The sequence below is a fragment of the Hippopotamus amphibius genome, chromosome 9 (assembly GCF_030028045.1).
Source record: "Hippopotamus amphibius kiboko isolate mHipAmp2 chromosome 9, mHipAmp2.hap2, whole genome shotgun sequence".
Lineage (NCBI taxonomy): Eukaryota > Metazoa > Chordata > Mammalia > Artiodactyla > Hippopotamidae > Hippopotamus > Hippopotamus amphibius.
Window position 1 is genome coordinate 75,289,129 of NC_080194.1, and position 11,007 is coordinate 75,300,135.

Sequence of the window (11,007 nt, forward strand, 5' to 3'; positions counted from 1 at the left end):
GGGGCAGGGCCGCGCGCTGGTCGCCAGGGCAACTGGCCGCCGCTCGCCCGGCCCGCCGGCAGTCATTGGCTGCAGTTCGAGGCCCCGCCCCCGCACCGCGAGGCGAGGCGGGGCCTAGCGCGGCAGGTGGGGGCCTCGCCTCAGAGTGGCCGACGGCGGCCCCTGCGGTTTCCAACCTTCAAGTCTCCAGCAGGACGATTAAAATTCTTATTCTGGCACAGAATTATGTCACAAAGGAGGTTGTGTAATTTGGGGGCAAAAGTTATGCTTTCTAGCAATCACAAACCCAACTCATCCCAAGAACAAAATTCAGATTTTACTAAAAGAAAATCTGAAACATTTTCTAGGGAGGCTGTTTTTTCACAGCATCAGAGTTTCAGGAAAACACACACACACACACACACACACACACACACACACACACACACACACACACACACACACACACACACACACACACACACACACACACACACACACACACACACACACACACACCCCGTTGCATGTGTTAAAACCATATCCTGCTCTTGTACATAGCTTTAGAGTTGTAAATCTGCTAGGAACACAATGAGATTTTACTTCTGGAACAAAGGTAAGCAGAGTTCAGTGTGAAGGGTTCTTTTTCTAGCATTAAGCAAACATTTGGTCAGGTAGCGAAAGTTAAACCCAGAAGAAACAGAAACAAACAAACAAGAGGAGAAAGACCTGGCACAGTGGGAGAGGCTGGCTTGGGGCTGACAGCAGGGCCAGGACTGCCCCCCAGGGATCCAGAGAGCCGTCTCTTCCCCTTATCCCATGCATCAAAGTCAGTACCTCCTATCCACTTTTTAAGACATAAAATTGCCTGATAGTTTTTAAGAGCATGATGAAGGTATTTTGGTATAATTGGGATAAAAGGTGGCCCATGAGACATACAGGGAAGGTGTCAAAAGTTAGTCCCCTTTTCACCTGCAGAGGCGCATCCCAGACACACCCTCCCCCCCAGTCGCCCCGGTGTGGGAAGACATTCGGGAACCTTTCTGAAACCTTGAAAATGTTAAAGTATGTGGGCCGAGCAATGGGATTCAGAATGTCCTGCTTGAGCAGTGGAGGAGCTGAGGGTGCGGGGCGTGGAGACTAATATCACCCTGTTTGGCCCTGAAGGACGGCTGGTTAGCCAAAGACGGGTAAGATTCCTCAGAGGAGGAACAACCTAAGACAGGCACAGCCATAGAGGGGCCAACAGGGGTGGTGCATAGAGCCTTCCTTATATCACCCTGTTTGGCCCTGGAGGATGACTGGTTAGCCAGAGACGGGTAAGATTCCTCAAGGGAGGAACAACCTAAGACAGGCACAGTCGCAGAGGGGCCAACACGGGTGGGGCACAGACCCCTAATATCTGAGAGAGGTCTCCTGCCCCCAGGGCTGTTTTGCTCTCCACCCCCAGCTCAAATCCACACCTGCTCAACTCGGACCCAGGAAGTAAACAAAGATAATTGCCTCAGTCATGTGAGGCCTTTGATTGTTTATGAGTGTAACCTGAGAATGTTAGCCTACGAACTCAATAAAAGCAACCTGGGATGAGTCAGCAGGGCTCTTGATCTGAGAGGTCTTGAGCCCCTGTCCCACTTTTCTCTTCAGTCTGTGTCTGTGTCTTCTTCAAGCTTGCGGCACCCGTCACTCACCTCGAGTCACCGAGCTGGTCTCGGCACCCTGGTTCCTGGAGATATTGCTGAGCGGTGAATAGCACAATCCGTTGAACACCAGGGCATCCTTATGTTATTTAAACAGTACCAGCATCTCCTTTTTCTTTTTCAGATATTAGTTTAAACTTGTTAACAGGGGTTATAAAAACCCTGAAATCCTTAGACCAGCCATGTGTCCTTTGTTTTTATTTATGGCAGAAAAATGTAAAACTCAGTGCTAAAGAAAAAGTCGTTACCCCTTAACCTGCTGAGAAGTGCAGACCTGCTTAAACTACTCGCGGTTTAAGAACAGTTTTACTTCATCTGGACTTAGTGATACCAGGACAGTGCTGCAGAGGTAGCACCAATCCCCTCCAGCTCCTTTACTCAGAGTCACGAGAGAAGTCCGGTTGAGATGTCAAGTTGCCAAAGAGTCTTGAGCCAAGAAACTAAGAACGGGGTGAATTCCTGGGACTAAATGAGTGCAGTTTCAACCCTGAATGAAAAGAAAGTAGAAAATCCTTGTTCTTGGAAAAAGAAAAAGGAAAACAGATCCAGGTTCACATGTGTAGTCAAGGCCTCTCCCCAAAGGCGTGTGGCTAGGGCTGGAAGGGGCCTATGTGTTTGTGAGGGATGCACCACCTTCACTGCTGGCCTTGGAGGCCCCAAAATGCCACTTTTCAGCTCAGCCTTTGGAAAGCTGAAAAGCCAAGATCTGATTCAACAGCATTTTATTCGTTAAGAAGAAATTGACAACGTTTAATGTCCACTGTGTGCTGAACACTGTTTTAGGTGCTTGGAAGACATCAGTGGACAAAACAGACAAAGATCTCCTCCCTCCGAAATTTCTGTTTCTGCTGAGGAAGAAGAATAACAAAAATTAACAAATGAGTTAGAAAATTATAAAGTGTGTTCAAAGGTGATACCGATCCCAGACTCTTTAATCAATAGTAGTTGATCAAAGGCCAGAAGAGGAACCCAGGGAAGGCTATATTGGGACTCCTGCTGCAGCACTGGGAGTGGAAACAACTAACAGGTGCCCTTGCTGTTCCCGGAGGAGGGGCAGGCTACTCCCTTAAATGGGGTGGGGGTGGGGGTGGGCCTGGTCAGGTGCTCTGGCTTAGGTGGTCTGCCTGCCCCCTTGGTGCTGTGTGCAGGGATCATGCACAGGACCCTGCTTTTGCTCCCCACACCTCAGAAGTGGCAGTTGGTTTGTGACCTTTTGGTGTCCTGTTGTTGATAATCTGCCCCCTGCAGGCTTGCAGTTATTTTTAGTCTCTTATAGTTTCTCTGTATCTGTTGCTCAAGGAGCTGTTTGTCCAGGTGCAAGCGCTGCAGCAAAGGCCCCAGGTCCCAGCCTGTCTCAAAGGTAGTAAATCCCCGTAGCATAAAGGAAGTGGACAAAGGAAGGATGACCCGGGGGCAGGGGTGCACAGAGGAGGGCTCACTGGGAAGGCATAGCTTCTGAACATGGAGCATTACCTGCGTGCAGGAGCCAAGAAAGGGCCAGCCAAGCAGAGAGGATCTCTAGTGTGAAGGCCTCAGGTAGGGGCGATGCCCGGAAGTCCTCCAGAATTGCAGGGAGGTCGGAGTGGGAGGGGAGGGGGGACCAGGCCTGCAGAGGGGAGGCCATAGGAGCCAGGGCAAGGTCAGGCAGGCCTTTCAGGGCAGAGCTTTGACTCAGTGGGATGGGGATGGGGGCAGGCTCTGGGCGTGGCGACCGTTATGCTTTAAAAGGTCACTCTGGCTGCCAGGAGTGGGCAGCAGTAGAAGAAAGGAGACCAGTCTGGAGGCTACTGCAGAGGTCCGTGTGCCAGCTGCTGCTACTCGGACAAGTGGCAGCTGGCGTGGAGAGGAGTCTTGGATTCCTGGATGGTTTGTGGGGTGAGAGAAATAAAGAGGGTTTGAGAATGACTCCATCACGTTGGACCTGAGACACGGGAGGAACAAAGGTTGCCGTCCCCTGAGACGGAGGAGGCCAGGAGGGTCGGCCTGTCAGGGAGTCCCAGAAGCCCAGCTCTGGCTGAGGGGGTTCGGACCATCAAGGAGACGTGCAGGTGGAAACACCACGTAAGCTGCAGGACCTACAGTCTGCCGTTCAGGGGAGATGCAAGTCTGGGACGGAAATGTGGATTTAGGAGTTGACCGAGCTGGTATTTAAAGACATGAGCCTAGATGAGATCCCCCAGAAAGTAAGGGTGGACGAGAGAAAGGGGACCACGGATGAGCTCCAGAACACCTGACACAGAGAAAGAGAAGCCAGAGAAGGTGGCCCAGAGGGAGCAGCCTGCAGGCAAGAAGAACGCTCAGAAAGGCCAGGTCCTGGATACCCAGGGAGAAGGGTTCCCAGGATGGGGGTGTGGTGAGCTGTGCACCTGCCCTGATGGGTCACGGGAAGGAGCAACCGAGGGCCGGCCAGCAGGTTTGGTCCCCAGAGGACTTTGACGACTGTGATGCAGGGAGGTGGCGGGGGTTTGGGGTGACTAGAATGGGTTAGAGGAGACAAAGGAATCTCAGCATGAATACAAATAAGACTCATTCAAGGTTGTTTGCTGGAAAGAGGAATAAATAAATAAATGGGAATGTAGCTGGTGGCTCGTGACCCTGAGTTGAGGGCACTGCCCTGTTTTCATTTCCATTTTAGGTGGGAGAAACCACAGCGTTGTACACTGATGCAATTGTGATCAAAGAGAGTGAAAATCACTGAAGCAAGAGAGACCATGGGGAATTTCTGGAGCCACATCCTGAGTAGGTGCCGTAGACCAGCTGGTGGCCTGTGAAGGGCAGGCTCTGGGGTGAGCAGACAGGGTCACTCAAGGCATCATGCTTCCTCAGTGACAGACGGATTTCAAATACAAACAGTGTGACACTATCAGAAATGAGAACTAGCCTTGTCTTTGGAATTTGTTGTTAATATCTGAATATTCACTTTCAAATGTAGGTATGCGTTTAAGATGTGATGTAAAGTGAAACTAAAATTGTATTAACTTGAAGTAAAATAAAGCAATGATTAACAATTATTATGAAAATCATCAATATAATCTACAAAAACAATTATTAAGAACTTTTAAATACTTAAGCACATCGGGAAATACATTGACAGCTAATAAGAATATTAAGAGAGTACATTAGCTTTACAAGTGTAGGAAGACTATGATATTCTCTTTGAAGCAAGAATAGATATATGAAATAGATATATCTAAATATATACAAAATAGATAATTTTAAAATATAAAATACATAGACATTATATATTTATATAATATATAAATTTTAAGATATTGATAATAAAGATTATTTTAAAAGATTGTTTTATCACAGATTTTATCATTGTTGAATTGTTTGATTATACTGTTCCTAACATTAAACAACTTGCTTTTTATAAACTGGATTTAATTACTTAATTTCATTCTAGCCACGACTCTTGGGAGATAAGATCTTCTTTGGGAATTCTTGCCACCTTGAAATTCAATAAAAAGAAGAGCTCCAAGGTGACATGCAGCTACATCCGTGAGGAATTGTGTTCAATCCAGACAGAATAAACATATGAAGAAAATATGCAGTGTTAAACAAAAAGCAGGCACATTTTCTTCTCGCTGAACAAACTCCAAAAGGATGGCTTCTCATGGTCCTTTAAGACAATTTCTTATAGCTTTGAGTTTGTGGGAGCTAAATTAGAAGTTTCTCAAAACAACTCTTATCTTGCTATTCTCAATCGTTTTTCAGTTGCTGAAGGATTCTTAAAATCTGCCCACATTATGACTCTCAGATGCTAAGTTCCTTCTACAAAATGCTACTGAAAACCTTTTTTCCTGAGTTCATATTTTGGTACACACCAGTTAGTGACATTATGAAATACCTGTATTTTATATCTCAGATACCTGTACACACAGAAACAGTTTTCTCAAAGTTCAGTCAACAGTGTGATAGATGAATGATGAACTTAACTACACTTCTGCTTTATTTTGGTGCCATTAAAGCTTTAACACCACACTTTAGAGATAATAGTAGCAACATAGGAGGATGTACAAACTGTGAATGGTTTAGTTAGTTGCTGGAACCTGCTGAGAAGGAACATGGTGACAGTGACACACCTTGAGGGAAAACATTGTCCTGACATGATGCTTGAAAAGTCTGTTTGTGATTCTTAGAACATACAAGACCTATTGACCCTCACCTGTGTCCCTCCCCTGAAATGCTGTCATGTCCTTCTACGCCTGGCAAACACGTGGTTAAATCGTTCAGAATGCCTTACTGAGCTCATGCACTTACTGTGCTGGGTGCTGGGGACACACTGGTGGACAATGCTTAATTCTGCCTTCATTCAGGCACTGGGGTCTTGGAGGGACACAGGCCCTTGTGCTTTACATCTTTTCTTCCTTCCAGTTTTATTGATATGTAATTGACATCAGCACTGTCTGATATAAGTTTAAGGTGTGCACCATAATGGTTTCACTTACATACATCATGAAATAATGACCACAATGCATTTGGTGAACCTCCATCACCTTGTAGAGATACAAAATTAAAGGAATAGGAAAAAATTGTTTTTCTTTGTGATAAGAACTCGTAGGATTTACTCTCTTAACAGCTTTCATGTATAACACACAGCAATGTTAATTAATCATGTTGTACATTCCATCCCTAGTACTCATTGACCTTGTAACTGGACCTTTGTACATTTTGCCCACCTTCATCCAGTTTCCCCTCCTCTACTCCCAGCCTGTGGTAACCACAAACCTGATCTCTTTTTTCTATGAGTTTGTTTGTTTTTTAAATATATAATTGACCTACAGCAGTATGTGAGTTCCTGTTACACAACATAGCGGTTTGATATTTTCTTTACGTTTGAAAATGATCACCAGGTAAGTCTAGGTACAATCCCTCACCATACAAAGATGTTACCTAGCTATATCCCCCACGTTGTGCAGAGTTATCTATATTGTGTGTGATTATTCTAAGTCGCTGATTTCTTAAGTTCAAATGCATTTTAACAATGCTGCATTTTACCCCCCCCCCCCCCATGTTTACTGCTTTGGGCATCCACATCTTTTTCTTTTGTGTATCCCTTAACTGCTTATTCTGGATATAGTTGATTTTACTGCTTTTTGTCTTTTAGCCTCCCTACTAGCTTTGTATATGATCGATTTACTACCTTTACTGTATATTGCCTTTACCAATGAGCTTTATCCTTTCACAGATTTCATGTTTCTAATTGTGGCCTCTTCTTTTTCACTTAGAGAAGTCCCATTAATATTTCTTGTAAAGCTGTTTTGGTGGTCCTGAACTCTTTTAGCTTTTGCTTGTCTGTAAACTTCTGATCTCTCCGTCAAATCTGATGCAGAGCCTTGCTGGGTAGAGTATTCTTGGTTGTAGTTTTTCCCCTTTCATTGCTTTAAGTTTATCATGCCACCTCCTTCTGGTCTGCAGAGTTTCTGCTAAAAAGTCAGCTGATAGCATTATGGGAGTTCCCTTGTTTGTTATCTATTGCTTTTCCCTTGTTGCTTTTAATGTTCTCTCTTTACCTTTAATTTTTGCCTCTTTAATCACAGTGTATCTTGGTGTGGTTCTCTTTGGGTTAATCCTCAATGGGACTGTCTGTGTTTCCTGGACTTGGGGGACCGTTTCCTTTCCCAGATTGGGGAAGCTTTCAGCTACTACGTCTTCAAGTAAATTTGCTGCCCCTCTTCCTTCTTCTCCTTCTGGGACCCCTATAATGTGAATATTAGTGCACTTGATGTTGTCCCAGAGGGCTCTTAAAATGTCTTCATTTCTTTTTTTTCTTTTTTCTGTTCAGCATCAGTGATTTCTACTACTCTGTGGTCCAGCTCACTGATTTGTTCCTCTGTATCATTTAGTCTACTGTTGACTCCTTCTAGGGTATTTTTCATTTCAGTTATTGCATCCCTCACCTCTGGTTGCCCTTCATATTTTCTAATTCTTTGTTAAAGGTTTCTAACTTCTTGCTCCATTCATCCATTCTCCTCCCGGGGTCTTTGAACACCTTTACAATCATTACTCTGAATCCTTTCTCAGGGAGATTACCTATATCCACGTCACTTATTTCTTCTTCTGAGGTTTTATCTTGTTCCTTCGTTTTGAACTTATTTCTCAGTCACCTCATTTTGCCTAATTTGCTGTTTTTATTTCTATGTATCTGGTTTGGTTATGTTTCCTGACCTCGGAGAAGTGGCTTTTTGCAGGAGACGTCCTTTGAGCCCCAGCAGCGCACTCCCCTCTGGCAACCAGAGCTGTATGCCCAAGGGATGCACCTTTTTTGGGCTGCAGGGTCCTTCTCTTGTGGTGTGCTGAGCTGTGGGTGGTCTGGTAGATGTGGCTGGCCCCTAATCAGCTTGGTTGCCAGGCCGAGCCTTGTGTGAAGGCTGCTGGTCACTGGTAGGCTGGGCCAGATCATGAGGTGACTGGCCCCGGGAGGAGGGGGTCCTAGGGCTGGTGCTGGCCCACTGGTTGGTGGAGCTAGGCTCTGGGGTGGGTGGTTGCGGGGCCAGGGGTCCAGGATCTAGCGCTGGCCTGATGATGGGCCGAGCCAGTTCCTATATGGCTGTGGGGGCCAGGCTGTCCCAAAGCTGGTATTGGCCTGCAGGTGAGTGGATCCAGCTCCACTCACCCAGGGGCCAACACCAACTCTTACCTTTTAATTAGAGGTTTAGTCCATTTACAAAATTCACTGTGGTCACTGATGTACGTATATTTATTTCTACCATCTTAACATGTGCTTGTCTTTGTCTTCTGCTCCCTTGTAACTTTTATTGCTTAGTTCTTCATTGTTGGATTTTTCTCATTCCATTCATCCCTTTTACTTTTTTTTAAGTTCAAGCATTATGTGTGTTCTTTAACAGTTACACTCTTGAAGTTAGTATTTGCACATTACACAAACCTGAGGTCACTGTTTTGCTATCACATTCCTCTCACCTTACGTGACTTTTTCCCCAGTCTTAAAATTTTATACTGATTTTACCCTTAAAATAGACATTAGTATATTTTTACTGAGATAATGCTCATAATTATCAGCATCCTTTCTTTGCCCCACATTCCTTCCTGAATCTCAGACCTTCCCTCTGGGGTCATTTTCTATCCGCTGACAGTATACTCTTCAGGACATCTTTTCTCAACTAGAGTGTCTTAAGAGACTTAAGCTGTAATGCCACAAGGCATCCATGGTCTGTCATGAATTACTTTCTCTGATATGCATCTAGAATGATACAATAAGGAACTAATCACTGAAAACATTTTCTGTAGATTTCATTCTCTTACGGAACTCCATTTGAGAAAGGCTGCTTCAGAAAACCCTTTTCTATTGAGGATCAATTGAGGATAAAAATCTCTTGGCCTTTGTTTGTCTAAAAGGTCTGCATTTTGTTTTCTTTTGTTTTGTTTTTCTTAAAGACAGTTTTGCTGGGTAAAGAATTCCAAGCTGTGGGCGTTTCTCTCTAAGCACCCTGAAAGTATTACATCTTCTGGATTGTGTTGTATTCATACTTGGGAAAGGCTGGCAAAAGAATACTGTGAATCAAAAATATATTCATAAACACACACACAGACACACACACACATATCTCTGAGCCTTGGTTTTTCCATCTACAAAATGGGCATATTTCTTATGTTTAGAAACAATGTATGTATTCATCTGAAATATAATACTTTCTCATGCTCTTCATGAGTCTAATTTCTGGTTTTCTCCCTTAGTCTATAGTTTATCCACAGACTCTATGGGTTTGAGTCTAAAGCCCCAGAGAATATAGTTTTTTGTAGGAGTCATGTGGTTCCTGGTAGAATTCTCCCTCAGCAAGCCAGCCATTTCCAACAGTGGGACAGAAGGTAGTCTGACTTCCTTCTCATGCCAAACAGGAAGATTCCTTCCTCCCTTTGGACATCAGATTATTTGCTAAACTTCTTGAAACCTCTATGCACTATAACAAAGTGATAAGGCTTTGTTTTTGTGCAATGGTTTGAATTTAAGCCAGGTGCTATATTTGGATTATAATACAAGGGGGAGTCAAAAATTATCCACACTCTTGTTATATTAAAGCATCTGTTGGCTGCACTGTCTTATTAGCGCTTTCTGTTCAAGGCTACTGTCTCCCCAGTCACTGCTATGCAGGTGTGAAGGTGTTACATCATTTCATTTGTAACTGCGTCGCGAGCAAAAATGGATGCCCCCTTGTGATTTGCACGAAAGAAGAGCAGTGTGCAGTGATTCGTTTTTTGTGGTCTGAGGATGTACCTGGTGCTGTTATTTATTGAAGACTTTGTGTGCAGTATGGAGAAAGTGCTTTGTCCCAAAGGAGTGTGTATGTATGGACAGAGATGCTTATTGAAGAGCTGAAGCCTTCAAAACTTTGGATTAAACCCAGAGGACTGCTATCCAAGGACATTGTGATCTTGCATGACAATGCACGTCTGCACACTTCTGCTCATACTGTCAACACTGCAAAAACTTTTTGAGATGTTAAAGCATCCTCCCTACAGTCCTGATCTTGCTCCATGGGACTTTCACCTATCTGGCTCCCTGAAAGCAGCCCTACGAGGATGAAGATTCACTTCTGATGAAGAAGTGAAGACTGAAGAGGAAAGTTAGAAACTTACACTCAGCTAAAAATAACTCCATGCTTGTTTTGCTTTTGTGAAATATGCTTGCTGTGCCGAGAAAAACAGAAAAACAGGATGACCTAACAATCCAATGTAATTTTAAGATGTTTTGCTAAAAAATGGAATGTTCCGCACCTGCCCTTGTAAGTTTCTGTTTGGAAACTTCCATGCTCTGTAAGCATGTGCTCTATAAAGGTAAAGCTCACCCTGAGCTCAAGGCGCAGAACTTTGGGGCATTAGCTCGTCTGGGGCCACCGGCGTAATAAATCTGAGTTCTCCAACCCTCTGAGTGTGGTGCTTGGTTTCTCGATGGACCGATCTCTGCAACAAGACAGAGGTACATTCGTGGCTCGCAGCTCAGCCTAAAACAATTTTTAATGATGGAATATGAAAGCTTGTTGATAGATGGACAAAGTGTATTGAAAAGCAAGGAGATTATGTCAAAAAATCATGTATCTGTCTTTTCTAAAAGTTAATTAAAATAAATTCTGCAGCCAGAGTGTGGATAATTTTTGACTCACCATCATATAATCTATATCTATAGATTATATAACTTATAATATAATTTGGTCCTCTACATCCACAGGTGCCACATCCACAATTCAACCAACTAAGGATCAAAAATACTCAAGAAAAAAATTCCAGAAAGTTCCCAAAAGCAAAACTTAAATTTGTCATGGGCCAGCAAACTATTTATATAGCATTTACATTGTATTAGGTATTATAAGTA